Source organism: Schistocerca piceifrons, unplaced genomic scaffold (assembly GCF_021461385.2).
Source record: "Schistocerca piceifrons isolate TAMUIC-IGC-003096 unplaced genomic scaffold, iqSchPice1.1 HiC_scaffold_457, whole genome shotgun sequence".
Lineage (NCBI taxonomy): Eukaryota > Metazoa > Arthropoda > Insecta > Orthoptera > Acrididae > Schistocerca > Schistocerca piceifrons.
Genome location: NW_025728686.1, coordinates 1 through 25686, shown reverse-complemented (window position 1 = coordinate 25686; position 25686 = coordinate 1). Strand labels below are relative to the sequence as shown.

At 52.3% G+C, this 25686-nt stretch overlaps 30 non-coding genes and 1 pseudogene across 30 annotated transcripts; 4 read left to right on the top strand and 27 right to left on the bottom strand.

The window, feature by feature from the left end:
* Positions 1-229: 229 nt before the first annotated feature.
* On the bottom strand, positions 230-302 carry Trnam-cau. Its single transcript has one exon. It is a non-coding gene; the product is annotated as a tRNA-Met (tRNA).
* A 971-nt stretch (positions 303-1273) lies between these two features.
* Trnag-ucc lies at positions 1274-1345 on the top strand. Its single transcript has one exon. It is a non-coding gene; the product is annotated as a tRNA-Gly (tRNA).
* A 275-nt stretch (positions 1346-1620) lies between these two features.
* Positions 1621-1702, bottom strand: Trnas-aga. Its single transcript has one exon. It is a non-coding gene; the product is annotated as a tRNA-Ser (tRNA).
* Positions 1703-1821: 119 nt separating this feature from the next.
* Positions 1822-1894, bottom strand: Trnak-uuu. The gene has a single exon. It is a non-coding gene; the product is annotated as a tRNA-Lys (tRNA).
* A 296-nt stretch (positions 1895-2190) lies between these two features.
* Positions 2191-2262, bottom strand: Trnae-uuc. Its single transcript has one exon. It is a non-coding gene; the product is annotated as a tRNA-Glu (tRNA).
* Positions 2263-2570: 308 nt separating this feature from the next.
* On the bottom strand, positions 2571-2643 carry Trnam-cau. Its single transcript has one exon. It is a non-coding gene; the product is annotated as a tRNA-Met (tRNA).
* A 971-nt stretch (positions 2644-3614) lies between these two features.
* On the top strand, positions 3615-3686 carry Trnag-ucc. Its single transcript has one exon. It is a non-coding gene; the product is annotated as a tRNA-Gly (tRNA).
* A 275-nt stretch (positions 3687-3961) lies between these two features.
* Trnas-aga lies at positions 3962-4043 on the bottom strand. The gene has a single exon. It is a non-coding gene; the product is annotated as a tRNA-Ser (tRNA).
* Positions 4044-4162: 119 nt separating this feature from the next.
* Trnak-uuu lies at positions 4163-4235 on the bottom strand. The gene has a single exon. It is a non-coding gene; the product is annotated as a tRNA-Lys (tRNA).
* A 296-nt stretch (positions 4236-4531) lies between these two features.
* Trnae-uuc lies at positions 4532-4603 on the bottom strand. The gene has a single exon. It is a non-coding gene; the product is annotated as a tRNA-Glu (tRNA).
* A 308-nt stretch (positions 4604-4911) lies between these two features.
* Positions 4912-4984, bottom strand: Trnam-cau. The gene has a single exon. It is a non-coding gene; the product is annotated as a tRNA-Met (tRNA).
* A 971-nt stretch (positions 4985-5955) lies between these two features.
* Trnag-ucc lies at positions 5956-6027 on the top strand. The gene has a single exon. It is a non-coding gene; the product is annotated as a tRNA-Gly (tRNA).
* A 275-nt stretch (positions 6028-6302) lies between these two features.
* On the bottom strand, positions 6303-6384 carry Trnas-aga. The gene has a single exon. It is a non-coding gene; the product is annotated as a tRNA-Ser (tRNA).
* A 119-nt stretch (positions 6385-6503) lies between these two features.
* On the bottom strand, positions 6504-6576 carry Trnak-uuu. Its single transcript has one exon. It is a non-coding gene; the product is annotated as a tRNA-Lys (tRNA).
* Positions 6577-6872: 296 nt separating this feature from the next.
* Trnae-uuc lies at positions 6873-6944 on the bottom strand. The gene has a single exon. It is a non-coding gene; the product is annotated as a tRNA-Glu (tRNA).
* Positions 6945-7252: 308 nt separating this feature from the next.
* Trnam-cau lies at positions 7253-7325 on the bottom strand. The gene has a single exon. It is a non-coding gene; the product is annotated as a tRNA-Met (tRNA).
* A 971-nt stretch (positions 7326-8296) lies between these two features.
* Trnag-ucc lies at positions 8297-8368 on the top strand. The gene has a single exon. It is a non-coding gene; the product is annotated as a tRNA-Gly (tRNA).
* Positions 8369-8631: 263 nt separating this feature from the next.
* On the bottom strand, positions 8632-8713 carry Trnas-aga. Its single transcript has one exon. It is a non-coding gene; the product is annotated as a tRNA-Ser (tRNA).
* A 139-nt stretch (positions 8714-8852) lies between these two features.
* On the bottom strand, positions 8853-8925 carry Trnak-uuu. Its single transcript has one exon. It is a non-coding gene; the product is annotated as a tRNA-Lys (tRNA).
* Positions 8926-9288: 363 nt separating this feature from the next.
* LOC124751390 lies at positions 9289-9406 on the bottom strand (annotated as a pseudogene).
* Positions 9407-10703: 1297 nt separating this feature from the next.
* LOC124751388 lies at positions 10704-10822 on the bottom strand. The gene has a single exon (XR_007012111.1). It is a non-coding gene; the product is annotated as a 5S ribosomal RNA (ribosomal RNA).
* A 1298-nt stretch (positions 10823-12120) lies between these two features.
* LOC124751387 lies at positions 12121-12239 on the bottom strand. Its single transcript, XR_007012110.1, has one exon. It is a non-coding gene; the product is annotated as a 5S ribosomal RNA (ribosomal RNA).
* Positions 12240-13535: 1296 nt separating this feature from the next.
* LOC124751386 lies at positions 13536-13654 on the bottom strand. Its single transcript, XR_007012109.1, has one exon. It is a non-coding gene; the product is annotated as a 5S ribosomal RNA (ribosomal RNA).
* Positions 13655-14952: 1298 nt separating this feature from the next.
* On the bottom strand, positions 14953-15071 carry LOC124751385. Its single transcript, XR_007012108.1, has one exon. It is a non-coding gene; the product is annotated as a 5S ribosomal RNA (ribosomal RNA).
* A 1297-nt stretch (positions 15072-16368) lies between these two features.
* On the bottom strand, positions 16369-16487 carry LOC124751384. Its single transcript, XR_007012107.1, has one exon. It is a non-coding gene; the product is annotated as a 5S ribosomal RNA (ribosomal RNA).
* A 1298-nt stretch (positions 16488-17785) lies between these two features.
* Positions 17786-17904, bottom strand: LOC124751395. Its single transcript, XR_007012116.1, has one exon. It is a non-coding gene; the product is annotated as a 5S ribosomal RNA (ribosomal RNA).
* Positions 17905-19202: 1298 nt separating this feature from the next.
* On the bottom strand, positions 19203-19321 carry LOC124751393. The gene has a single exon (XR_007012115.1). It is a non-coding gene; the product is annotated as a 5S ribosomal RNA (ribosomal RNA).
* Positions 19322-20619: 1298 nt separating this feature from the next.
* LOC124751392 lies at positions 20620-20738 on the bottom strand. Its single transcript, XR_007012114.1, has one exon. It is a non-coding gene; the product is annotated as a 5S ribosomal RNA (ribosomal RNA).
* A 1295-nt stretch (positions 20739-22033) lies between these two features.
* On the bottom strand, positions 22034-22152 carry LOC124751391. Its single transcript, XR_007012113.1, has one exon. It is a non-coding gene; the product is annotated as a 5S ribosomal RNA (ribosomal RNA).
* A 1296-nt stretch (positions 22153-23448) lies between these two features.
* Positions 23449-23567, bottom strand: LOC124751382. The gene has a single exon (XR_007012106.1). It is a non-coding gene; the product is annotated as a 5S ribosomal RNA (ribosomal RNA).
* Positions 23568-24867: 1300 nt separating this feature from the next.
* Positions 24868-24987, bottom strand: LOC124751389. Its single transcript, XR_007012112.1, has one exon. It is a non-coding gene; the product is annotated as a 5S ribosomal RNA (ribosomal RNA).
* Positions 24988-25686: the final 699 nt, after the last annotated feature.

Here is a 25686-nt window from a genome sequence, read left to right as displayed (position 1 = left end):
GCGAGCATATTTGCGCCTACAGACTGGCATGGCGCACAGCCCGAAATTGACTATTCATTATTTTACTCCTAACAAGGGAAGAGAAAGATCAAAGTTGTACGTTGTCATAATTGGAAATAAACGTATTGACGCTGAGGCGTAGACTCCTTATGGATAACGAACGACAATTAAGTTCGTTCCCTAGCAACAGCAAAGCCGTTAATTCAGCCATGATGTACAGCAAATTAAATGCCCTGGGTGAGGATCGAACTCACGACCTTAAGATTATGAGACTTACGCGCTACCTACTGCGCTACCGAGGCACGTTGCAAGTAACGTTACAGAAAACTTGGTAAGTCTCTCATATTAGAGATAGACAGTTCGCGCTTTCTCAAGAATCTGTTGTGTTGCTACACGTGCTTTCCCTACTTGCTAGATTAAACTGCTGCCGCAGCTTTTTCAACGGAACGCAGCACTGCCCGAGGTTACAGTACATCGCCCTTGCGGCACCTGAACACAGCGGCCTGTTGGGACAGGCCGACGTCAGAGTTCAGAAATAGCATGCGACCGTTCAAGTACGGTCTATTGCGTGCTGCGTGTATGGTTCCTCTCACAGCGAATCCTGCTATACATTCCTGAGGCTGACGCAGCTCAGGCGAGGAATCGGCGCGGCAGCATTATAGCGAGAACAGCAGAACGATGCACCGGCCGGGAATCGAACCCGGGCCGTCCGCATGCTAAGCGAGCATTCACCAATTTTTTTTTTTTTTTCTTCTCATTTCTTTCGTTGCATTTGTTGGGGGCGGACGTCCGATGGCGCCCGTTCAAGTTCATCGTTGACTCGGTCTTTTATTACAGAGGGCAGATAACTCTCAGACCGAACACGCTGAGCTATCGTGCCGGCAAGCCTTAAGATTATGAGACTTACGCGCTGCCTACTGCACTACTGAGGCACATGCCATTGAACCAGCGATGCTCGTCGAGCTGCCCGAGCACTTTTCTGCAGGGGAAAGTGGGATTGCCACCCAGCGACGTCGGATACAACCGAAAAAACTGCTACACATGCGGAGTGCTCCACTACACTGCCTTAAAACGAATGCTCATCTCTATCGTGTGAGTAACCTTGCGGCCGCGGCGACTAGTCTTGCCCAAAGACGCAGCGTGCGTGGAGGCGCTACCCGAATGCGTGTGGATGCGCCCTCCTACCTCGAAAAGCGCCTGCAGCTACTATCACCGTGGGCCGCTGCTGGCGAGCAGGAAGGCGACACAGCGGGGCGTTGCGTGCAGCGGCTGTGCGGTGGTGGTGTAATGGTGAGCATAGTTGCCTTCCAAGCAGTTGATCCGGGTTCGATTCCCGGCCACCGCAAGTGGCGCTAGTTTTTTTCGTATGAGTATGTGAGCCGCGTGCTGTTAAATGAAGGTTTTTTTCGTCGTAGCTCCACGCAGACCATCCTGTAGTATGTCCCGACTTGTCCCGACTTTGCTCGGCTGACGCGAAAGCTGACGCTTGGAATTCGCCCTTATCAAAAGGACAGGCACTATAAACGGCTGTGAGAGGCGAGGTGTGGAGAGGTACCAAAACGACAGGCAATCTGCGAAATTTTCTGCTCGTTGTTCTTAAACAAAAAAAGAAAAATCCGACGCAGTCGGTAGGACTCGAACCTACGCTCCCAGAGGGAATCTGATTTCTAGTCAGACGCCTTAACCACTCGGCCACGACTGCTCGTAACCCAAGTTTCCCTGGGTCTGCGCAGAATGTTGACAGGAAACGAACTCCGTACACTGATTACGGCAGGGCTACCATCGCTACGAGACGAGCCATTACGGAAACGTTAAAATCTTCGCCCGGACAGGGACTTGAACCCTGGACCCTTAGGTTAAAAGCCTAATGCTCTACCGACTGAGCTATCCGGGCTCACGCTCGTTGTGGATGGAGCGGCTGCAAGCAATGTAAATAACTGGAACGCGTGTGTAGGCGTACTACGGTAATTTCTGGCTTCTGGCGCAACTGGCGACTTCACCGACTTCCCACTGACGCTGGTAGCAGCCCAACAACGGACCAGTGCCTCTTCTCCCTTTATTCCGGTGCCGACAGTAATTGCATCATGTGCCTGTTTTCCCCGATTACGTTCGGTCGAAGCTTCGGAAGGTGGGCGACAAACGACAGTTCGAAGGCCAAAACATGGAGCGTTGTGTGCGCAAAAACTTCCGTTCCGGTACCGGGAACCGAACCCGGGCCTCCTGGGTGAAAGCCAGGTATCCTAGCCACTAGACCACACCGGATTTGCTCGATAAGCGTGAGCTTTTCTCCGTCTCCTCTCGTATTTCGTGCTGAATCTGGACTCAGTGCAGTTCTCCGTTTGCGAGCATATTTGCGCCTACAGACTGGCATGGCGCACAGCCCGAAATTGACTATTCATTATTTTACTCCTAACAAGGGAAGAGAAAGATCAAAGTTGTACGTTGTCATAATTGGAAATAAACGTATTGACGCTGAGGCGTAGACTCCTTATGGATAACGAACGACAATTAAGTTCGTTCCCTAGCAACAGCAAAGCCGTTAATTCAGCCATGATGTACAGCAAATTAAATGCCCTGGGTGAGGATCGAACTCACGACCTTAAGATTATGAGACTTACGCGCTACCTACTGCGCTACCGAGGCACGTTGCAAGTAACGTTACAGAAAACTTGGTAAGTCTCTCATATTAGAGATAGACAGTTCGCGCTTTCTCAAGAATCTGTTGTGTTGCTACACGTGCTTTCCCTACTTGCTAGATTAAACTGCTGCCGCAGCTTTTTCAACGGAACGCAGCACTGCCCGAGGTTACAGTACATCGCCCTTGCGGCACCTGAACACAGCGGCCTGTTGGGACAGGCCGACGTCAGAGTTCAGAAATAGCATGCGACCGTTCAAGTACGGTCTATTGCGTGCTGCGTGTATGGTTCCTCTCACAGCGAATCCTGCTATACATTCCTGAGGCTGACGCAGCTCAGGCGAGGAATCGGCGCGGCAGCATTATAGCGAGAACAGCAGAACGATGCACCGGCCGGGAATCGAACCCGGGCCGTCCGCATGCTAAGCGAGCATTCACCAATTTTTTTTTTTTTTTCTTCTCATTTCTTTCGTTGCATTTGTTGGGGGCGGACGTCCGATGGCGCCCGTTCAAGTTCATCGTTGACTCGGTCTTTTATTACAGAGGGCAGATAACTCTCAGACCGAACACGCTGAGCTATCGTGCCGGCAAGCCTTAAGATTATGAGACTTACGCGCTGCCTACTGCACTACTGAGGCACATGCCATTGAACCAGCGATGCTCGTCGAGCTGCCCGAGCACTTTTCTGCAGGGGAAAGTGGGATTGCCACCCAGCGACGTCGGATACAACCGAAAAAACTGCTACACATGCGGAGTGCTCCACTACACTGCCTTAAAACGAATGCTCATCTCTATCGTGTGAGTAACCTTGCGGCCGCGGCGACTAGTCTTGCCCAAAGACGCAGCGTGCGTGGAGGCGCTACCCGAATGCGTGTGGATGCGCCCTCCTACCTCGAAAAGCGCCTGCAGCTACTATCACCGTGGGCCGCTGCTGGCGAGCAGGAAGGCGACACAGCGGGGCGTTGCGTGCAGCGGCTGTGCGGTGGTGGTGTAATGGTGAGCATAGTTGCCTTCCAAGCAGTTGATCCGGGTTCGATTCCCGGCCACCGCAAGTGGCGCTAGTTTTTTTCGTATGAGTATGTGAGCCGCGTGCTGTTAAATGAAGGTTTTTTTCGTCGTAGCTCCACGCAGACCATCCTGTAGTATGTCCCGACTTGTCCCGACTTTGCTCGGCTGACGCGAAAGCTGACGCTTGGAATTCGCCCTTATCAAAAGGACAGGCACTATAAACGGCTGTGAGAGGCGAGGTGTGGAGAGGTACCAAAACGACAGGCAATCTGCGAAATTTTCTGCTCGTTGTTCTTAAACAAAAAAAGAAAAATCCGACGCAGTCGGTAGGACTCGAACCTACGCTCCCAGAGGGAATCTGATTTCTAGTCAGACGCCTTAACCACTCGGCCACGACTGCTCGTAACCCAAGTTTCCCTGGGTCTGCGCAGAATGTTGACAGGAAACGAACTCCGTACACTGATTACGGCAGGGCTACCATCGCTACGAGACGAGCCATTACGGAAACGTTAAAATCTTCGCCCGGACAGGGACTTGAACCCTGGACCCTTAGGTTAAAAGCCTAATGCTCTACCGACTGAGCTATCCGGGCTCACGCTCGTTGTGGATGGAGCGGCTGCAAGCAATGTAAATAACTGGAACGCGTGTGTAGGCGTACTACGGTAATTTCTGGCTTCTGGCGCAACTGGCGACTTCACCGACTTCCCACTGACGCTGGTAGCAGCCCAACAACGGACCAGTGCCTCTTCTCCCTTTATTCCGGTGCCGACAGTAATTGCATCATGTGCCTGTTTTCCCCGATTACGTTCGGTCGAAGCTTCGGAAGGTGGGCGACAAACGACAGTTCGAAGGCCAAAACATGGAGCGTTGTGTGCGCAAAAACTTCCGTTCCGGTACCGGGAACCGAACCCGGGCCTCCTGGGTGAAAGCCAGGTATCCTAGCCACTAGACCACACCGGATTTGCTCGATAAGCGTGAGCTTTTCTCCGTCTCCTCTCGTATTTCGTGCTGAATCTGGACTCAGTGCAGTTCTCCGTTTGCGAGCATATTTGCGCCTACAGACTGGCATGGCGCACAGCCCGAAATTGACTATTCATTATTTTACTCCTAACAAGGGAAGAGAAAGATCAAAGTTGTACGTTGTCATAATTGGAAATAAACGTATTGACGCTGAGGCGTAGACTCCTTATGGATAACGAACGACAATTAAGTTCGTTCCCTAGCAACAGCAACGCCGTTAATTCAGCCATGATGTACAGCAAATTAAATGCCCTGGGTGAGGATCGAACTCACGACCTTAAGATTATGAGACTTACGCGCTACCTACTGCGCTACCGAGGCACGTTGCAAGTAACGTTACAGAAAACTTGGTAAGTCTCTCATATTAGAGATAGACAGTTCGCGCTTTCTCAAGAATCTGTTGTGTTGCTACACGTGCTTTCCCTACTTGCTAGATTAAACTGCTGCCGCAGCTTTTTCAACGGAACGCAGCACTGCCCGAGGTTACAGTACATCGCCCTTGCGGCACCTGAACACAGCGGCCTGTTGGGACAGGCCGACGTCAGAGTTCAGAAATAGCATGCGACCGTTCAAGTACGGTCTATTGCGTGCTGCGTGTATGGTTCCTCTCACAGCGAATCCTGCTATACATTCCTGAGGCTGACGCAGCTCAGGCGAGGAATCGGCGCGGCAGCATTATAGCGAGAACAGCAGAACGATGCACCGGCCGGGAATCGAACCCGGGCCGTCCGCATGCTAAGCGAGCATTCACCAATTTTTTTTTTTTTTTCTTCTCATTTCTTTCGTTGCATTTGTTGGGGGCGGACGTCCGATGGCGCCCGTTCAAGTTCATCGTTGACTCGGTCTTTTATTACAGAGGGCAGATAACTCTCAGACCGAACACGCTGAGCTATCGTGCCGGCAAGCCTTAAGATTATGAGACTTACGCGCTGCCTACTGCACTACTGAGGCACATGCCATTGAACCAGCGATGCTCGTCGAGCTGCCCGAGCACTTTTCTGCAGGGGAAAGTGGGATTGCCACCCAGCGACGTCGGATACAACCGAAAAAACTGCTACACATGCGGAGTGCTCCACTACACTGCCTTAAAACGAATGCTCATCTCTATCGTGTGAGTAACCTTGCGGCCGCGGCGACTAGTCTTGCCCAAAGACGCAGCGTGCGTGGAGGCGCTACCCGAATGCGTGTGGATGCGCCCTCCTACCTCGAAAAGCGCCTGCAGCTACTATCACCGTGGGCCGCTGCTGGCGAGCAGGAAGGCGACACAGCGGGGCGTTGCGTGCAGCGGCTGTGCGGTGGTGGTGTAATGGTGAGCATAGTTGCCTTCCAAGCAGTTGATCCGGGTTCGATTCCCGGCCACCGCAAGTGGCGCTAGTTTTTTTCGTATGAGTATGTGAGCCGCGTGCTGTTAAATGAAGGTTTTTTTCGTCGTAGCTCCACGCAGACCATCCTGTAGTATGTCCCGACTTGTCCCGACTTTGCTCGGCTGACGCGAAAGCTGACGCTTGGAATTCGCCCTTATCAAAAGGACAGGCACTATAAACGGCTGTGAGAGGCGAGGTGTGGAGAGGTACCAAAACGACAGGCAATCTGCGAAATTTTCTGCTCGTTGTTCTTAAACAAAAAAAGAAAAATCCGACGCAGTCGGTAGGACTCGAACCTACGCTCCCAGAGGGAATCTGATTTCTAGTCAGACGCCTTAACCACTCGGCCACGACTGCTCGTAACCCAAGTTTCCCTGGGTCTGCGCAGAATGTTGACAGGAAACGAACTCCGTACACTGATTACGGCAGGGCTACCATCGCTACGAGACGAGCCATTACGGAAACGTTAAAATCTTCGCCCGGACAGGGACTTGAACCCTGGACCCTTAGGTTAAAAGCCTAATGCTCTACCGACTGAGCTATCCGGGCTCACGCTCGTTGTGGATGGAGCGGCTGCAAGCAATGTAAATAACTGGAACGCGTGTGTAGGCGTACTACGGTAATTTCTGGCTTCTGGCGCAACTGGCGACTTCACCGACTTCCCACTGACGCTGGTAGCAGCCCAACAACGGACCAGTGCCTCTTCTCCCTTTATTCCGGTGCCGACAGTAATTGCATCATGTGCCTGTTTTCCCCGATTACGTTCGGTCGAAGCTTCGGAAGGTGGGCGACAAACGACAGTTCGAAGGCCAAAACATGGAGCGTTGTGTGCGCAAAAACTTCCGTTCCGGTACCGGGAACCGAACCCGGGCCTCCTGGGTGAAAGCCAGGTATCCTAGCCACTAGACCACACCGGATTTGCTCGATAAGCGTGAGCTTTTCTCCGTCTCCTCTCGTATTTCGTGCTGAATCTGGACTCAGTGCAGTTCTCCGTTTGCGAGCATATTTGCGCCTACAGACTGGCATGGCGCACAGCCCGAAATTGACTATTCATTATTTTACTCCTAACAAGGGAAGAGAAAGATCAAAGTTGTACGTTGTCATAATTGGAAATAAACGTATTGACGCTGAGGCGTAGACTCCTTATGGATAACGAACGACAATTAAGTTCGTTCCCTAGCAACAGCAACGCCGTTAATTCAGCCATGATGTACAGCAAATTAAATGCCCTGGGTGAGGATCGAACTCACGACCTTAAGATTATGAGACTTACGCGCTACCTACTGCGCTACCGAGGCACGTTGCAAGTAACGTTACAGAAAACTTGGTAAGTCTCTCATATTAGAGATAGACAGTTCGCGCTTTCTCAAGAATCTGTTGTGTTGCTACACGTGCTTTCCCTACTTGCTAGATTAAACTGCTGCCGCAGCTTTTTCAACGGAACGCAGCACTGCCCGAGGTTACAGTACATCGCCCTTGCGGCACCTGAACACAGCGGCCTGTTGGGACAGGCCGACGTCAGAGTTCAGAAATAGCATGCGACCGTTCAAGTACGGTCTATTGCGTGCTGCGTGTATGGTTCCTCTCACAGCGAATCCTGCTATACATTCCTGAGGCTGACGCAGCTCAGGCGAGGAATCGGCGCGGCAGCATTATAGCGAGAACAGCAGAACGATGCACCGGCCGGGAATCGAACCCGGGCCGTCCGCATGCTAAGCGAGCATTCACCAATTTTTTTTTTTTTTTTTTCTCATTTCTTTCGTTGCATTTGTTGGGGGCGGACGTCCGATGGCGCCCGTTCAAGTTCATCGTTGACTCGGTCTTTTATTACAGAGGGCAGATAACTCTCAGACCGAACACGCTGAGCTATCGTGCCGGCAAGCCTTAAGATTATGAGACTTACGCGCTGCCTACTGCACTACTGAGGCACATGCCATTGAACCAGCGATGCTCGTCGAGCTGCCCGAGCACTTTTCTGCAGGGGAAAGTGGGATTGCCACCCAGCGACGTCGGATACAACCGAAAAAACTGCTACACACGCGGAGTGCTCCACTACACTGCCTTAAAACGAATGCTCATCTCTATCGTGTGAGTAACCTTGCGGCCGCGGCGACTAGTCTTGCCCAAAGACGCAGCGTGCGTGGAGGCGCTACCCGAATGCGTGTGGATGCGCCCTCCTACCTCGAAAAGCGCCTGCAGCTACTATCACCGTGGGCCGCTGCTGGCGGGCAGGAAGGCGACACAGCGGGGCGTTGCGAGCAGCGGCTGTGCGGTGGTGGTGTAATGGTGAGCATAGTTGCCTTCCAAGCAGTTGATCCGGGTTCGATTCCCGGCCACCGCAAGTGGCGCTAGTTTTTTTCGTATGAGTATGTGAGCCGCGTGCTGTTAAATGAAGGTTTTTTTCGTCGTAGCTCCACGCAGACCATCCTGTAGTATGTCCCGACTTGTCCCGACTTTGCTCGGCTGACGGTTGGAATTCGCCCTTATCAAAAGGACAGGCACTATAAACGGCTGTGAGAGGCGAGGTGTGGAGAGGTACCAAAACGACAGGCAATCTGCGAAATTTTCTGCTCGTTGTTCTTAAACAAAAAAAGAAATATCCGACGCAGTCGGTAGGACTCGAACCTACGCTCCCAGAGGGAATCTGATTTCTAGTCAGACGCCTTAACCACTCGGCCACGACTGCTCGTAACCCAAGTTTCCCTGGAATCGTGAAAAATCCAACCGGTCTGCGCAGAATGTTGACAGGAAACGAACTCCGTGCACTGATTACGGCAGGGCTACCATCGCTACGAGACGAGCCATTACGGAAACGTTAAAATCTTCGCCCGGACAGGGACTTGAACCCTGGACCCTTAGGTTAAAAGCCTAATGCTCTACCGACTGAGCTATCCGGGCTCACGCTCGTTGTGGATGGAGCGGCTGCAAGCAATGTAAATAACTGGAACGCGTGTGTAGGCGTACTACGGTAATTTCTGGCTTCTGGCGCAACTGGCGACTTCACCGACGTATCGAATTGAATACCGAGCACATCAGTAGTAGACAACATCAAGTCCTCAAGTAACCAACGATGGGTCTCAAAAACAGAAGGTTTCTCTACGGAACTCAAACTCGCACTGAATATTGTTCTGTCGCTCTTCACTGTCATCGTAAAGTATATCCATTACTTACAGTTCAGTAGAAAGAAAGAAATCCACGAGGCAGAGGGAGCAGACGACACGCGAGGCGCCGCCGGCCCAGTCGCACGAGGTAAACACTGCTCGCTCGGCACCGAGGTGTTGCCAGGCGGGCAGCCAGCCAAGTACTAACCGGGCCCGATGTTGCTTAACTTCGGTGATCGGACGAGAACCGGTGTATTCAACATGGTATGGCCGTTGGCGTCCTTATAATGTGGCCGCACGGCAGAGGAAGCCTTCGCCCCTTCTCCCAACACACGCAATCGCCGTTTTCCGTGGCACATTTGACGCAAAGCACGTCCTTCCACCGCCACGTGGGTGACACGCACAGCGCGGCTGCTCGTTGCACCGCCTGTCATTCGTTTGGTGCGTGCGGCCTCCGACACTCGCGGGAGACGCACCCTGTTCTTGTTATCCGGCGCGGGGCCGGGCGTCGGGGGGACTGCGCGGGGTGTGGCAGTGTCCTGCTGGACCGGCGGAAGCTTTCTCACCCGGCTGACACGCGCCGCGCTTCCAGATATTTGCGTAATTTGCGCGGTGCATTTTCGCCTGTCCCCTCCCCTTCCGTCCCGACTTGTCCCGACTTTGCTCGACTGCCGCTCGCTGCCGCTCGGGTCGCGCTCCATATGACCGCACAAGCACGACAAACATCTGCGAGATGGGCGCGGGCCGAACCGGCGTGTCCGAGACGCCGTGTGCGGCCGTTCGGAGGTACTAGAGCAGCGCTGTGCCGTGCCGTGCCGTGCCGTGCCGTGCCGTGCCGTGCCATGGAAAGGCGCGAAAACGAGGACACAAGACACAGGAGGTTCGACAAAGCATCCATCTCTTCTAGCGACGAAAGATAAATTGTTGTTTACAAATTTGCAGTTGTGCACTGCTACAAAACAATGTGCCCTGACGTATTTCACAACATTTCTGTCGTTTCATACTGTTTTGTTATTTCCAGAGACTCTTTGGAAATCTTCCTTGGCACACTCTTCTTCAAACTGAGTGCCCTAATATCGTATCTTTTGTTTATTACAACAGATTTAAGTCATTGTGGAAACATCGTTGTCACATCTGAAAAAGAGGGCTGGCAGTGGTGGTGGCGACAAAAAAGCAAAGTATGAAGACAGCCAGAGGTCCCAGGCAGTCACCGATCCGAATACTAACGTTGTTGCTTATCTGCGGTGATCGGACGAGAACGGCTGTTTTTTTTTTTTTTTTTTTAATTTATGTATTTAGTTAGTTTTTCGAATTTAGCACTGCTACATAACAGTTGGCTCTGACGCATTTCAAGGACACATCTGTCGATTCGTAGTGTTTCGTCATTTCCAACGAGTTCCTAGCACTATTCCTCGGCGCATTCTTGCTCAAACTGAGTTCATTACTGTAATTTCGTGTCTTATGTTTAGTGCAGTACTTTAAAATGCTTGTGGAAGCATCTTTGTCACACCTGAAAGTTAGTATGAAAAAGAGGGCTGGCAGGTGTAGCGACGCAAAAATTAAAAAATGAGATAGAGCCAACAGCACCCGGTGTTCCCAGGCGGTCACCCATCCAAGTACTAACCGGGCCCGATGTTGCTTAACTTCGGTGATCGGACGAGAACCGGTGTATTCAACATGGTATGGCCGTTGGCGTCCTTATAATGTGGCCGCACGGCAGAGGAAGCCTTCGCCCCTTCTCCCAACACACGCAATCGCCGTTTTCCGTGGCACATTTGACGCAAAGCACGTCCTTCCACCGCCACGTGGGTGACACGCACAGCGCGGCTGCTCGTTGCACCGCCTGTCATTCGTTTGGTGCGTGCGGCCTCCGACACTCGCGGGAGACGCACCTTGTTCTTGTTATCCGGCGCGGGGCCGGGCGTCGGGGGGACTGCGCGGGGTGTGGCAGTGTCCTGCTGGACCGGCGGAAGCTTTCTCACCCGGCTGACACGCGCCGCGCTTCCAGATATTTGCGTAATTTGCGCGGTGCATTTTCGCCTGTCCCCTCCCCTCCCGTCCCGACTTGTCCCGACTTTGCTTCGACTGCCGCTCGCTGCCGCTCGGGTCGCGCTCCATATGACCGCACAAGCACGACAAACATCTGCGAGATGGGCGCGGGCCGAACCGGCGTGTCCGAGACGCCGTGTGCGGCCGTTCGGAGGTACTAGAGCAGCGCTGTGCCGTGCCGTGCCGTGCCGTGCCGTGCCGTGCCGTGCCATGGAAAGGCGCGAAAACGAGGACACAAGACACAGGAGGTTCGACAAAGCATCCATCTCTTCTAGCGACGAAAGATAAATTGTTGTTTACAAATTTGCAGTTGTGCACTGCTACAAAACAATGTGCCCTGACGTATTTCACAACATTTCTGTCGTTTCATACTGTTTTGTTATTTCCAGAGACTCTTTGGAAATCTTCCTTGCCACACTCTTCTTCAAACTGAGTGCCCTAATATCGTATCTTTTGTTTATTACAACAGATTTAAGTCATTGTGGAAACATCGTTGTCACATCTGAAAAAGAGGGCTGGCAGTGGTGGTGGCGACAAAAAAGCAAAGTATGAAGACAGCCAGAGGTCCCAGGCAGTCACCGATCCGAATACTAACGTTGTTGCTTATCTGCGGTGATCGGACGAGAACGGCTGTTTTTTTTTTTTTTTTTTTAATTTATGTATTTAGTTAGTTTTTCGAATTTAGCACTGCTACATAACAGTTGGCTCTGACGCATTTCAAGGACACATCTGTCGATTCGTAGTGTTTCGTCATTTCCAACGAGTTCCTAGCACTATTCCTCGGCGCATTCTTGCTCAAACTGAGTTCATTACTGTAATTTCGTGTCTTATGTTTAGTGCAGTACTTTAAAATGCTTGTGGAAGCATCTTTGTCACACCTGAAAGTTAGTATGAAAAAGAGGGCTGGCAGGTGTAGCGACGCAAAAATTAAAAAATGAGATAGAGCCAACAGCACCCGGTGTTCCCAGGCGGTCACCCATCCAAGTACTAACCGGGCCCGATGTTGCTTAACTTCGGTGATCGGACGAGAACCGGTGTATTCAACATGGTATGGCCGTTGGCGTCCTTATAATGTGGCCGCACGGCAGAGGAAGCCTTCGCCCCTTCTCCCAACACACGCAATCGCCGTTTTCCGTGGCACATTTGACGCAAAGCACGTCCTTCCACCGCCACGTGGGTGACACGCACAGCGCGGCTGCTCGTTGCACCGCCTGTCATTCGTTTGGTGCGTGCGGCCTCCGACACTCGCGGGAGACGCACCCTGTTCTTGTTATCCGGCGCGGGGCCGGGCGTCGGGGGGACTGCGCGGGGTGTGGCAGTGTCCTGCTGGACCGGCGGAAGCTTTCTCACCCGGCTGACACGCGCCGCGCTTCCAGATATTTGCGTAATTTGCGCGGTGCATTTTCGCCTGTCCCCTCCCCTTCCGTCCCGACTTGTCCCGACTTTGCTCGACTGCCGCTCGCTGCCGCTCGGGTCGCGCTCCATATGACCGCACAAGCACGACAAACATCTGCGAGATGGGCGCGGGCCGAACCGGCGTGTCCGAGACGCCGTGTGCGGCCGTTCGGAGGTACTAGAGCAGCGCTGTGCCGTGCCGTGCCGTGCCGTGCCGTGCCGTGCCGTGCCATGGAAAGGCGCGAAAACGAGGACACAAGACACAGGAGGTTCGACAAAGCATCCATCTCTTCTAGCGACGAAAGATAAATTGTTGTTTACAAATTTGCAGTTGTGCACTGCTACAAAACAATGTGCCCTGACGTATTTCACAACATTTCTGTCGTTTCATACTGTTTTGTTATTTCCAGAGACTCTTTGGAAATCTTCCTTGGCACACTCTTCTTCAAACTGAGTGCCCTAATATCGTATCTTTTGTTTATTACAACAGATTTAAGTCATTGTGGAAACATCGTTGTCACATCTGAAAAAGAGGGCTGGCAGTGGTGGTGGCGACAAAAAAGCAAAGTATGAAGACAGCCAGAGGTCCCAGGCAGTCACCGATCCGAATACTAACGTTGTTGCTTATCTGCGGTGATCGGACGAGAACGGCTGTTTTTTTTTTTTTTTTTTAATTTATGTATTTAGTTAGTTTTTCGAATTTAGCACTGCTACATAACAGTTGGCTCTGACGCATTTCAAGGACACATCTGTCGATTCGTAGTGTTTCGTCATTTCCAACGAGTTCCTAGCACTATTCCTCGGCGCATTCTTGCTCAAACTGAGTTCATTACTGTAATTTCGTGTCTTATGTTTAGTGCAGTACTTTAAAATGCTTGTGGAAGCATCTTTGTCACACCTGAAAGTTAGTATGAAAAAGAGGGCTGGCAGGTGTAGCGACGCAAAAATTAAAAAATGAGATAGAGCCAACAGCACCCGGTGTTCCCAGGCGGTCACCCATCCAAGTACTAACCGGGCCCGATGTTGCTTAACTTCGGTGATCGGACGAGAACCGGTGTATTCAACATGGTATGGCCGTTGGCGTCCTTATAATGTGGCCGCACGGCAGAGGAAGCCTTCGCCCCTTCTCCCAACACACGCAATCGCCGTTTTCCGTGGCACATTTGACGCAAAGCACGTCCTTCCACCGCCACGTGGGTGACACGCACAGCGCGGCTGCTCGTTGCACCGCCTGTCATTCGTTTGGTGCGTGCGGCCTCCGACACTCGCGGGAGACGCACCTTGTTCTTGTTATCCGGCGCGGGGCCGGGCGTCGGGGGGACTGCGCGGGGTGTGGCAGTGTCCTGCTGGACCGGCGGAAGCTTTCTCACCCGGCTGACACGCGCCGCGCTTCCAGATATTTGCGTAATTTGCGCGGTGCATTTTCGCCTGTCCCCTCCCCTCCCGTCCCGACTTGTCCCGACTTTGCTTCGACTGCCGCTCGCTGCCGCTCGGGTCGCGCTCCATATGACCGCACAAGCACGACAAACATCTGCGAGATGGGCGCGGGCCGAACCGGCGTGTCCGAGACGCCGTGTGCGGCCGTTCGGAGGTACTAGAGCAGCGCTGTGCCGTGCCGTGCCGTGCCGTGCCGTGCCGTGCCGTGCCATGGAAAGGCGCGAAAACGAGGACACAAGACACAGGAGGTTCGACAAAGCATCCATCTCTTCTAGCGACGAAAGATAAATTGTTGTTTACAAATTTGCAGTTGTGCACTGCTACAAAACAATGTGCCCTGACGTATTTCACAACATTTCTGTCGTTTCATACTGTTTTGTTATTTCCAGAGACTCTTTGGAAATCTTCCTTGGCACACTCTTCTTCAAACTGAGTGCCCTAATATCGTATCTTTTGTTTATTACAACAGATTTAAGTCATTGTGGAAACATCGTTGTCACATCTGAAAAAGAGGGCTGGCAGTGGTGGTGGCGACAAAAAAGCAAAGTATGAAGACAGCCAGAGGTCCCAGGCAGTCACCGATCCGAATACTAACGTTGTTGCTTATCTGCGGTGATCGGACGAGAACGGCTGTTTTTTTTTTTTTTTTTTTAATTTATGTATTTAGTTAGTTTTTCGAATTTAGCACTGCTACATAACAGTTGGCTCTGACGCATTTCAAGGACACATCTGTCGATTCGTAGTGTTTCGTCATTTCCAACGAGTTCCTAGCACTATTCCTCGGCGCATTCTTGCTCAAACTGAGTTCATTACTGTAATTTCGTGTCTTATGTTTAGTGCAGTACTTTAAAATGCTTGTGGAAGCATCTTTGTCACACCTGAAAGTTAGTATGAAAAAGAGGGCTGGCAGGTGTAGCGACGCAAAAATTAAAAAATGAGATAGAGCCAACAGCACCCGGTGTTCCCAGGCGGTCACCCATCCAAGTACTAACCGGGCCCGATGTTGCTTAACTTCGGTGATCGGACGAGAACCGGTGTATTCAACATGGTATGGCCGTTGGCGTCCTTATAATGTGGCCGCACGGCAGAGGAAGCCTTCGCCCCTTCTCCCAACACACGCAATCGCCGTTTTCCGTGGCACATTTGACGCAAAGCACGTCCTTCCACCGCCACGTGGGTGACACGCACAGCGCGGCTGCTCGTTGCACCGCCTGTCATTCGTTTGGTGCGTGCGGCCTCCGACACTCGCGGGAGACGCACCTTGTTCTTGTTATCCGGCGCGGGGCCGGGCGTCGGGGGGACTGCGCGGGGTGTGGCAGTGTCCTGCTGGACCGGCGGAAGCTTTCTCACCCGGCTGACACGCGCCGCGCTTCCAGATATTTGCGTAATTTGCGCGGTGCATTTTCGCCTGTCCCCTCCCCTCCCGTCCCGACTTGTCCCGACTTTGCTTCGACTGCCGCTCGCTGCCGCTCGGGTCGCGCTCCATATGACCGCACAAGCACGACAAACATCTGCGAGATGGGCGCGGGCCGAACCGGCGTGTCCGAGACGCCGTGTGCGGCCGTTCGGAGGTACTAGAGCAGCGCTGTGCCGTGCCGTGCCGTGCCGTGCCGTGCCGTGCCGTGCCATGGAAAGGCGCGAAAACGAGGACACAAGACACAGGAGGTTCGACAAAGCATCCATCTCTTCTAGCGACGAAAGATAAATTGTTGTTTACAAATTTGCAGTTGTGCACTGCTACAAAACAATGTGCCCTGACGTATTTCACAACATTTCTGTCGTTTCATACTGTTTTGTTATTTCCAGAGACTCTTTGGAAATCTTCCTTGCCACACTCTTCTTCAAACTGAGTGCCCTAATATCGTATCTTTTGTTTATTACAACAGATTTAAGTCATTGTGGAAACATCGTTGTCACATCTGAAAAAGAGGGCTGGCAGTGGTGGTGGCGACAAAAAAGCAAAGTATGAAGACAGCCAGAGGTCCCAGGCAGTCACCGATCCGAATACTAACGTTGTTGCTTATCTGCGGTGATCGGACGAGAACGGCTGTTTTTTTTTTTTTTTTTTAATTTATGTATTTAGTTAGTTTTTCGAATTTAGCACTGCTACATAACAGTTGGCTCTGACGCATTTCAAGGACACATCTGTCGATTCGTAGTGTTTCGTCATTTCCAACGAGTTCCTAGCACTATTCCTCGGCGCATTCTTGCTCAAACTGAGTTCATTACTGTAATTTCGTGTCTTATGTTTAGTGCAGTACTTTAAAATGCTTGTGGAAGCATCTTTGTCACACCTGAAAGTTAGTATGAAAAAGAGGGCTGGCAGGTGTAGCGACGCAAAAATTAAAAAATGAGATAGAGCCAACAGCACCCGGTGTTCCCAGGCGGTCACCCATCCAAGTACTAACCGGGCCCGATGTTGCTTAACTTCGGTGATCGGACGAGAACCGGTGTATTCAACATGGTATGGCCGTTGGCGTCCTTATAATGTGGCCGCACGGCAGAGGAAGCCTTCGCCCCTTCTCCCAACACACGCAATCGCCGTTTTCCGTGGCACATTTGACGCAAAGCACGTCCTTCCACCGCCACGTGGGTGACACGCACAGCGCGGCTGCTCGTTGCACCGCCTGTCATTCGTTTGGTGCGTGCGGCCTCCGACACTCGCGGGAGACGCACCTTGTTCTTGTTATCCGGCGCGGGGCCGGGCGTCGGGGGGACTGCGCGGGGTGTGGCAGTGTCCTGCTGGACCGGCGGAAGCTTTCTCACCCGGCTGACACGCGCCGCGCTTCCAGATATTTGCGTAATTTGCGCGGTGCATTTTCGCCTGTCCCCTCCCCTCCCGTCCCGACTTGTCCCGACTTTGCTTCGACTGCCGCTCGCTGCCGCTCGGGTCGCGCTCCATATGACCGCACAAGCACGACAAACATCTGCGAGATGGGCGCGGGCCGAACCGGCGTGTCCGAGACGCCGTGTGCGGCCGTTCGGAGGTACTAGAGCAGCGCTGTGCCGTGCCGTGCCGTGCCGTGCCGTGCCGTGCCGTGCCATGGAAAGGCGCGAAAACGAGGACACAAGACACAGGAGGTTCGACAAAGCATCCATCTCTTCTAGCGACGAAAGATAAATTGTTGTTTACAAATTTGCAGTTGTGCACTGCTACAAAACAATGTGCCCTGACGTATTTCACAACATTTCTGTCGTTTCATACTGTTTTGTTATTTCCAGAGACTCTTTGGAAATCTTCCTTGGCACACTCTTCTTCAAACTGAGTGCCCTAATATCGTATCTTTTGTTTATTACAACAGATTTAAGTCATTGTGGAAACATCGTTGTCACATCTGAAAAAGAGGGCTGGCAGTGGTGGTGGCGACAAAAAAGCAAAGTATGAAGACAGCCAGAGGTCCCAGGCAGTCACCGATCCGAATACTAACGTTGTTGCTTATCTGCGGTGATCGGACGAGAACGGCTGTTTTTTTTTTTTTTTTTTTAATTTATGTATTTAGTTAGTTTTTCGAATTTAGCACTGCTACATAACAGTTGGCTCTGACGCATTTCAAGGACACATCTGTCGATTCGTAGTGTTTCGTCATTTCCAACGAGTTCCTAGCACTATTCCTCGGCGCATTCTTGCTCAAACTGAGTTCATTACTGTAATTTCGTGTCTTATGTTTAGTGCAGTACTTTAAAATGCTTGTGGAAGCATCTTTGTCACACCTGAAAGTTAGTATGAAAAAGAGGGCTGGCAGGTGTAGCGACGCAAAAATTAAAAAATGAGATAGAGCCAACAGCACCCGGTGTTCCCAGGCGGTCACCCATCCAAGTACTAACCGGGCCCGATGTTGCTTAACTTCGGTGATCGGACGAGAACCGGTGTATTCAACATGGTATGGCCGTTGGCGTCCTTATAATGTGGCCGCACGGCAGAGGAAGCCTTCGCCCCTTCTCCCAACACACGCAATCGCCGTTTTCCGTGGCACATTTGACGCAAAGCACGTCCTTCCACCGCCACGTGGGTGACACGCACAGCGCGGCTGCTCGTTGCACCGCCTGTCATTCGTTTGGTGCGTGCGGCCTCCGACACTCGCGGGAGACGCACCTTGTTCTTGTTATCCGGCGCGGGGCCGGGCGTCGGGGGGACTGCGCGGGGTGTGGCAGTGTCCTGCTGGACCGGCGGAAGCTTTCTCACCCGGCTGACACGCGCCGCGCTTCCAGATATTTGCGTAATTTGCGCGGTGCATTTTCGCCTGTCCCCTCCCCTCCCGTCCCGACTTGTCCCGACTTTGCTTCGACTGCCGCTCGCTGCCGCTCGGGTCGCGCTCCATATGACCGCACAAGCACGACAAACATCTGCGAGATGGGCGCGGGCCGAACCGGCGTGTCCGAGACGCCGTGTGCGGCCGTTCGGAGGTACTAGAGCAGCGCTGTGCCGTGCCGTGCCGTGCCGTGCCGTGCCGTGCCGTGCCATGGAAAGGCGCGAAAACGAGGACACAAGACACAGGAGGTTCGACAAAGCATCCATCTCTTCTAGCGACGAAAGATAAATTGTTGTTTACAAATTTGCAGTTGTGCACTGCTACAAAACAATGTGCCCTGACGTATTTCACAACATTTCTGTCGTTTCATACTGTTTTGTTATTTCCAGAGACTCTTTGGAAATCTTCCTTGCCACACTCTTCTTCAAACTGAGTGCCCTAATATCGTATCTTTTGTTTATTACAACAGATTTAAGTCATTGTGGAAACATCGTTGTCACATCTGAAAAAGAGGGCTGGCAGTGGTGGTGGCGACAAAAAAGCAAAGTATGAAGACAGCCAGAGGTCCCAGGCAGTCACCGATCCGAATACTAACGTTGTTGCTTATCTGCGGTGATCGGACGAGAACGGCTGTTTTTTTTTTTTTTTTTTTAATTTATGTATTTAGTTAGTTTTTCGAATTTAGCACTGCTACATAACAGTTGGCTCTGACGCATTTCAAGGACACATCTGTCGATTCGTAGTGTTTCGTCATTTCCAACGAGTTCCTAGCACTATTCCTCGGCGCATTCTTGCTCAAACTGAGTTCATTACTGTAATTTCGTGTCTTATGTTTAGTGCAGTACTTTAAAATGCTTGTGGAAGCATCTTTGTCACACCTGAAAGTTAGTATGAAAAAGAGGGCTGGCAGGTGTAGCGACGCAAAAATTAAAAAATGAGATAGAGCCAACAGCACCCGGTGTTCCCAGGCGGTCACCCATCCAAGTACTAACCGGGCCCGATGTTGCTTAACTTCGGTGATCGGACGAGAACCGGTGTATTCAACATGGTATGGCCGTTGGCGTCCTTATAATGTGGCCGCACGGCAGAGGAAGCCTTCGCCCCTTCTCCCAACACACGCAATCGCCGTTTTCCGTGGCACATTTGACGCAAAGCACGTCCTTCCACCGCCACGTGGGTGACACGCACAGCGCGGCTGCTCGTTGCACCGCCTGTCATTCGTTTGGTGCGTGCGGCCTCCGACACTCGCGGGAGACGCACCTTGTTCTTGTTATCCGGCGCGGGGCCGGGCGTCGGGGGGACTGCGCGGGGTGTGGCAGTGTCCTGCTGGACCGGCGGAAGCTTTCTCACCCGGCTGACACGCGCCGCGCTTCCAGATATTTGCGTAATTTGCGCGGTGCATTTTCGCCTGTCCCCTCCCCTCCCGTCCCGACTTGTCCCGACTTTGCTTCGACTGCCGCTCGCTGCCGCTCGGGTCGCGCTCCATATGACCGCACAAGCACGACAAACATCTGCGAGATGGGCGCGGGCCGAACCGGCGTGTCCGAGACGCCGTGTGCGGCCGTTCGGAGGTACTAGAGCAGCGCTGTGCCGTGCCGTGCCGTGCCGTGCCGTGCCGTGCCGTGCCATGGAAAGGCGCGAAAACGAGGACACAAGACACAGGAGGTTCGACAAAGCATCCATCTCTTCTAGCGACGAAAGATAAATTGTTGTTTACAAATTTGCAGTTGTGCACTGCTACAAAACAATGTGCCCTGACGTATTTCACAACATTTCTGTCGTTTCATACTGTTTTGTTATTTCCAGAGACTCTTTGGAAATCTTCCTTGCCACACTCTTCTTCAAACTGAGTGCCCTAATATCGTATCTTTTGTTTATTACAACAGATTTAAGTCATTGTGGAAACATCGTTGTCACATCTGAAAAAGAGGGCTGGCAGTGGTGGTGGCGACAAAAAAGCAAAGTATGAAGACAGCCAGAGGTCCCAGGCAGTCACCGATCCGAATACTAACGTTGTTGCTTATCTGCGGTGATCGGACGAGAACGGCTGTTTTTTTTTTTTTTTTTTTAATTTATGTATTTAGTTAGTTTTTCGAATTTAGCACTGCTACATAACAGTTGGCTCTGACGCATTTCAAGGACACATCTGTCGATTCGTAGTGTTTCGTCATTTCCAACGAGTTCCTAGCACTATTCCTCGGCGCATTCTTGCTCAAACTGAGTTCATTACTGTAATTTCGTGTCTTATGTTTAGTGCAGTACTTTAAAATGCTTGTGGAAGCATCTTTGTCACACCTGAAAGTTAGTATGAAAAAGAGGGCTGGCAGGTGTAGCGACGCAAAAATTAAAAAATGAGATAGAGCCAACAGCACCCGGTGTTCCCAGGCGGTCACCCATCCAAGTACTAACCGGGCCCGATGTTGCTTAACTTCGGTGATCGGACGAGAACCGGTGTATTCAACATGGTATGGCCGTTGGCGTCCTTATAATGTGGCCGCACGGCAGAGGAAGCCTTCGCCCCTTCTCCCAACACACGCAATCGCCGTTTTCCGTGGCACATTTGACGCAAAGCACGTCCTTCCACCGCCACGTGGGTGACACGCACAGCGCGGCTGCTCGTTGCACCGCCTGTCATTCGTTTGGTGCGTGCGGCCTCCGACACTCGCGGGAGACGCACCCTGTTCTTGTTATCCGGCGCGGGGCCGGGCGTCGGGGGGACTGCGCGGGGTGTGGCAGTGTCCTGCTGGACCGGCGGAAGCTTTCTCACCCGGCTGACACGCGCCGCGCTTCCAGATATTTGCGTAATTTGCGCGGTGCATTTTCGCCTGTCCCCTCCCCTTCCGTCCCGACTTGTCCCGACTTTGCTCGACTGCCGCTCGCTGCCGCTCGGGTCGCGCTCCATATGACCGCACAAGCACGACAAACATCTGCGAGATGGGCGCGGGCCGAACCGGCGTGTCCGAGACGCCGTGTGCGGCCGTTCGGAGGTACTAGAGCAGCGCTGTGCCGTGCCGTGCCGTGCCGTGCCGTGCCGTGCCGTGCCATGGAAAGGCGCGAAAACGAGGACACAAGACACAGGAGGTTCGACAAAGCATCCATCTCTTCTAGCGACGAAAGATAAATTGTTGTTTACAAATTTGCAGTTGTGCACTGCTACAAAACAATGTGCCCTGACGTATTTCACAACATTTCTGTCGTTTCATACTGTTTTGTTATTTCCAGAGACTCTTTGGAAATCTTCCTTGGCACACTCTTCTTCAAACTGAGTGCCCTAATATCGTATCTTTTGTTTATTACAACAGATTTAAGTCATTGTGGAAACATCGTTGTCACATCTGAAAAAGAGGGCTGGCAGTGGTGGTGGCGACAAAAAAGCAAAGTATGAAGACAGCCAGAGGTCCCAGGCAGTCACCGATCCGAATACTAACGTTGTTGCTTATCTGCGGTGATCGGACGAGAACGGCTGTTTTTTTTTTTTTTTTTAATTTATGTATTTAGTTAGTTTTTCGAATTTAGCACTGCTACATAACAGTTGGCTCTGACGCATTTCAAGGACACATCTGTCGATTCGTAGTGTTTCGTCATTTCCAACGAGTTCCTAGCACTATTCCTCGGCGCATTCTTGCTCAAACTGAGTTCATTACTGTAATTTCGTGTCTTATGTTTAGTGCAGTACTTTAAAATGCTTGTGGAAGCATCTTTGTCACACCTGAAAGTTAGTATGAAAAAGAGGGCTGGCAGGTGTAGCGACGCAAAAATTAAAAAATGAGATAGAGCCAACAGCACCCGGTGTTCCCAGGCGGTCACCCATCCAAGTACTAACCGGGCCCGATGTTGCTTAACTTCGGTGATCGGACGAGAACCGGTGTATTCAACATGGTATGGCCGTTGGCGTCCTTATAATGTGGCCGCACGGCAGAGGAAGCCTTCGCCCCTTCTCCCAACACACGCAATCGCCGTTTTCCGTGGCACATTTGACGCAAAGCACGTCCTTCCACCGCCACGTGGGTGACACGCACAGCGCGGCTGCTCGTTGCACCGCCTGTCATTCGTTTGGTGCGTGCGGCCTCCGACACTCGCGGGAGACGCACCTTGTTCTTGTTATCCGGCGCGGGGCCGGGCGTCGGGGGGACTGCGCGGGGTGTGGCAGTGTCCTGCTGGACCGGCGGAAGCTTTCTCACCCGGCTGACACGCGCCGCGCTTCCAGATATTTGCGTAATTTGCGCGGTGCATTTTCGCCTGTCCCCTCCCCTCCCGTCCCGACTTGTCCCGACTTTGCTTCGACTGCCGCTCGCTGCCGCTCGGGTCGCGCTCCATATGACCGCACAAGCACGACAAACATCTGCGAGATGGGCGCGGGCCGAACCGGCGTGTCCGAGACGCCGTGTGCGGCCGTTCGGAGGTACTAGAGCAGCGCTGTGCCGTGCCGTGCCGTGCCGTGCCGTGCCGTGCCGTGCCATGGAAAGGCGCGAAAACGAGGACACAAGACACAGGAGGTTCGACAAAGCATCCATCTCTTCTAGCGACGAAAGATAAATTGTTGTTTACAAATTTGCAGTTGTGCACTGCTACAAAACAATGTGCCCTGACGTATTTCACAACATTTCTGTCGTTTCATACTGTTTTGTTATTTCCAGAGACTCTTTGGAAATCTTCCTTGGCACACTCTTCTTCAAACTGAGTGCCCTAATATCGTATCTTTTGTTTATTACAACAGATTTAAGTCATTGTGGAAACATCGTTGTCACATCTGAAAAAGAGGGCTGGCAGTGGTGGTGGCGACAAAAAAGCAAAGTATGAAGACAGCCAGAGGTCCCAGGCAGTCACCGATCCGAATACTAACGTTGTTGCTTATCTGCGGTGATCGGACGAGAACGGCTGTTTTTTTTTTTTTTTTTTAATTTATGTATTTAGTTAGTTTTTCGAATTTAGCACTGCTACATAACAGTTGGCTCTGACGCATTTCAAGGACACATCTGTCGATTCGTAGTGTTTCGTCATTTCCAACGAGTTCCTAGCACTATTCCTCGGCGCATTCTTGCTCAAACTGAGTTCATTACTGTAATTTCGTGTCTTATGTTTAGTGCAGTACTTTAAAATGCTTGTGGAAGCATCTTTGTCACACCTGAAAGTTAGTATGAAAAAGAGGGCTGGCAGGTGTAGCGACGCAAAAATTAAAAATGAGATAGAGCCAACAGCACCCGGTGTTCCCAGGCGGTCACCCATCCAAGTACTAACCGGGCCCGATGTTGCTTAACTTCGGTGATCGGACGAGAACCGGTGTATTCAACATGGTATGGCCGTTGGCGTCCTTATAATGTGGCCGCACGGCAGAGGAAGCCTTCGCCCCTTCTCCCAACACACGCAATCGCCGTTTTCCGTGGCACATTTGACGCAAAGCACGTCCTTCCACCGCCACGTGGGTGACACGCACAGCGCGGCTGCTCGTTGCACCGCCTGTCATTCGTTTGGTGCGTGCGGCCTCCGACACTCGCGGGAGACGCACCTTGTTCTTGTTATCCGGCGCGGGGCCGGGCGTCGGGGGACTGCGCGGGGTGTGGCAGTGTCCTGCTGGACCGGCGGAAGCTTTCTCACCCGGCTGACACGCGCCGCGCTTCCAGATATTTGCGTAATTTGCGCGGTGCATTTTCGCCTGTCCCCTCCCCTCCCGTCCCGACTTGTCCCGACTTTGCTTCGACTGCCGCTCGCTGCCGCTCGGGTCGCGCTCCATATGACCGCACAAGCACGACAAACATCTGCGAGATGGGCGCGGGCCGAACCGGCGTGTCCGAGACGCCGTGTGCGGCCGTTCGGAGGTACTAGAGCAGCGCTGTGCCGTGCCGTGCCGTGCCGTGCCGTGCCGTGCCGTGCCATGGAAAGGCGCGAAAACGAGGACACAAGACACAGGAGGTTCGACAAAGCATCCATCTCTTCTAGCGACGAAAGATAAATTGTTGTTTACAAATTTGCAGTTGTGCACTGCTACAAAACAATGTGCCCTGACGTATTTCACAACATTTCTGTCGTTTCATACTGTTTTGTTATTTCCAGAGACTCTTTGGAAATCTTCCTTGGCACACTCTTCTTCAAACTGAGTGCCCTAATATCGTATCTTTTGTTTATTACAACAGATTTAAGTCATTGTGGAAACATCGTTGTCACATCTGAAAAAAAAAGAGGGCTGGCAGTGGTGGTGGCGACAAAAAAGCAAAGTATGAAGACAGCCAGAGGTCCCAGGCAGTCACCGATCCGAATACTAACGTTGTTGCTTATCTGCGGTGATCGGACGAGAACGGCTGTTTTTTTTTTTTTTTTTTAATTTATGTATTTAGTTTAGTTTTCGAATTTAGCACTGCTACATAACAGTTGGCTCTGACGCATTTCAAGGACACATCTGTCGATTCGTAGTGTTTCGTCATTTCCAACGAGTTCCTAGCACTATTCCTCGGCGCATTCTTGCTCAAACTGAGTTCATTACTGTAATTTCGTGTCTTATGTTTAGTGCGAGTACTTTAAATGCTTGTGGAAGCATCTTTGTCACACCTGAAAGTTAGTATGAAAAAGAGGGCTGGCAGGTGTAGCGACGCAAAAATTAAAAAATGAGATAGAGCCAACAGCACCCGTGTTCCCAGGCGGTCACCCATCCAAGTAACTAACCGGGCCCGATGTTGCTTAACTTCGGTGATCGGACGAGAACCGGTGTATTCAACATGGTATGGCCCGTTGGCGTCCTTATAATGTGGCCGCACGGCAGAGGGAGCCTTCGCCCCTTCTCCCAACACACGCAATCGCCGTTTTCCGTGGCACATTTGACGCAAAGCACGTCCTTCCACCGCCACGTGGGTGACACGCACAGCGCGGCTGCTCGTTGCACCGCCTGTCATTCGTTTGGTGCGTGCGGCCTCCGACACTCGCGGGAGACGCACCTTGTTCTTGTTATCCGGCGCGGGGCCGGGCGTCGGGGGGACTGCGCGGGGTGTGGCAGTGTCCTGCTGGACCGGCGGAAGCTTTCTCACCCGGCTGACACGCGCCGCGCTTCCAGATATTTGCGTAATTTGCGCGGTGCATTTTTCGCCTGTCCCCTCCCCTCCCGTCCCGACTTGTCCCCGACTTTGCTTCGACTGCCGCTCGCTTGCCGCTCGGGTCGCGCTCCATATGACCGCACAAGCACGACAAACATCTGCGAGATGGGCGCGGGCCGAACCGGCGTGTCCGAGGACGCCGTGTGCGGCCGTTCGGAGGTACTAGAGCAGCGCTGTGCCGTGCCGTGCCGTGCCGTGCCGTGCCGTGCCGTGCCATGGAAAGGCGCGAAAACGAGGACACAAGACACAGGAGGTTCGACAAAGCATCCATCTCTTCTAGCGACGAAAGATAAATTGTTGTTTACAAATTTGCAGTTGTGCACTGCTACAAAACAATGTGCCCTG